Source organism: Triticum aestivum, chromosome 5A, assembly GCF_018294505.1.
Source record: "Triticum aestivum cultivar Chinese Spring chromosome 5A, IWGSC CS RefSeq v2.1, whole genome shotgun sequence".
NCBI lineage: Eukaryota > Viridiplantae > Streptophyta > Magnoliopsida > Poales > Poaceae > Triticum > Triticum aestivum.
The window spans coordinates 614,685,379-614,688,264 of NC_057806.1; positions in this window are offsets into that span (position 1 = coordinate 614,685,379).

Genomic DNA, 2,886 nt, shown 5'->3' on the forward strand with positions numbered 1-2,886 from the left:
ACGGAGAAGCAAGGATTCGGAAAGGAAGGAAAAATCATCAAGGAGCTACACAAAACGAAGACATCAAGCTCATGTTGGTGAATGGGTATCCGGCTCCGACTCCGACAGCCACTCCGAGAGAAGTTATCACTCCGACTCCGAAGATACTCAAGATGAAGGTGTTGCCGGTCTAGCACTTGTGTCAACCAACTCCTACGACATATTTGACTCACCAAATGAAGGAATTGGAAGATGCTTCATGGCCAAAGGTCCTAAGGTAACACACCCCGAGTATGTTGATTTCAATAGTGATGAAGATGACTTGTTAGGTGATGATTTGCTTGTTGACAACTCTAGTGATGAATACTATGATGAAACGTCAATTAATCATGCTAATCAAGATAAAACGAATGACAATGATAAGGAGAAGATTGAGGCTCTAACTAAAGAACTAAACACTCTTAAGTTAGCTCATGAAACTATCTTCGAAGATCATCGAGAACTTTTAAGAGCTCATGAGAAATTACGCTTTGAAAAGCTCAATCTTGAGCAAGAGCATGAGTTCTTAAAAGCAATCAATGATGATCTCCGCAAGAAAAGTTCTTCTTACATTGCCAAGCGTTTACTCTTATCCACTTACATGCCTCAAGTCAAGTCTAGTAACAAGAACAAGAAAGATTCTTCCTCTAGCAGTAACAATGATCATGCTAAATCCAATATTGTTGCTTCTAGTAGTTCTCTTGATTCCACTAATGATTCTCTTAGCCAAGTTACACTTGAGCAAGAAAATAGCTTATTGAAGGGAATTATAGAGAAAGGAGTGTACAAAAGCCTTGCCGGGAGTAAGCAATTCGAGGAAATTGTGCGCAAGCAAGGAATGCACCGGAAGAATCAAGGTGTTGGTTTTGAACGAAAGTTCAATGCCAATGGAGTTGAGTGGGAAGAAGATCAATACCCCAAGACAAAGTTTGTTCCTCAACAAGAGAAGTATGATACTTCTTTCAAGGGGACACAAGCTCAAGATGATCTTCCACCACAAGACTACAAGCAAAAAGGCAAGGACAAGCTTCAAGAGGAAATTGATGCATTTGAAGAAGCTCCTAAGACCTTAGTCAAGTGGATTCCCAAGACTACTTCAAGTTCCACTTCATCAAGTACGACTACAACTCCAAGGATTCCCATCAAGATGGTGTGGATCCAAAAGAAGAAGAACTAGAGAGTTCTTGAGGGTGACTCCGCCAACATACTTCACTCTTATCATTTTGGCAAGAACAAGTGCAATCAACTTCCACATCTTGCACTAGTTCAAGGAGTCACAAACCCTCTTGTTGGTAAGACAAGGGACAAGGTAACCTAAAAGTTTTCATGGACATCATCTTGTGTGTGCATCACTCTATGTCTATGGATATCCTTGTTTGTTCCTTGTGGGACTAACCCATGTAGGTATTGAAAGTGCAATTCACTCAAATGGATAGCTCCAAGTGATCTACATCAACATTGAGCATCCACATCTTCAACATCTACATGAAGTCATCATCGACAAAACCCGAGGTTAGTTCATCCCTCTAAGGGGGGATATCACATCTAGGGGGAGCTTTACTCTAAGACTTGAGCTAAAGCAACTCTAAAGATGTGAACACAACAATGCTTTATGTAAAAGTGGTAACCCCACTTGAGCTTAAACGATGAGTATGACCTATGATCAAGTGTTCTCACTTGACTCCTAAGTCAATATACTCATATATAGATGACCTTGTCATCGCAAATTGCTTGATAGATGCTAGAATTGGTTGTGCATGCCTTGTCACATATTTCATTTGCCATCTTATTGTGTGAGCATGCTGGTTGCATATTTTACTCATTCGAGGACATCCACTTGTTGTTTTGATTGTTTGGTTTTATTTCCTTTTGCCAAGTGGATGGACAAGAATGCCTAAGAACCTCCTCTAGCTATCTATGCTTTTCTCGTCTCAAACTCTATTCATGCTACATCACAAAATTTGATCAAGTTAGATTCGAACCACTCTGTGTGAGGAGCGCTCGGAGTCCCCGATTCGTCATAGACTTAAACTTCCAAAACCTCTTTATGATTCTCGGTCTGACCGATACCCTACTTTCGGTCCTACCGAGATCATTAAGTTGATCTAGCTTTTCGATCTCGGTGCAACTGATTTGAACCTTTCGGTCACACCGAGTTTCAGTAACTGCTTGCAGTTATGAATCTCGGTGCCACCGAGTTGTTCCACTCGGTCACACCGACAGGGTCGGGCTATATAAAGTCACGGGCAAAAATTTGGAAATTTCTCCGAACCCCTTCACCCGCGCGATAGCCTGCTCTGCCAACTTGGTCTCCGGATCGTCTCCTCGCCGCCAACCGCCTCCAGTCGCTGGTCTCCATCGCCGTTAACGGAATTCTACCCCGATGTTGCTGCCGTAGCGAGTCTCCACCGAACTAGGGTATGGACTCGATCTTTGTGCTATTCTCCAATCCAATTCTTAGCACATTGTGATCATCATGATTCTTGCCACGATTGAAACACTCCTATCCAGTCAATGCGCTCGTAGATTAGGTTTGATTCGAAAATTTTAGGGTTAGGTTTCCGCAAAACCATCTCGGACCCACCGAGTTGAAAAACTCGGTCCCACCAATTTGGCTCATGCCATTGCACAAGTGAGACTCAGTCTGACCGAGAATTACTTATCGGTGTGACCGATTTTGGAACTTTGTGAAACCCTAGCAGTCTCGGTGCCACCGAACTATGACTCGGTCTGACCGAGTTCACTAGTTTAGGTGCCAAAACTGCTTCGGTATCACCGAGTTTAAAAATCGGTAGATCCGAGATGATTTCAGTGGGAAACTAAAACTAAGTTTTTGGATCATTCTTTTGCAAAAATCTTTGCATTTTG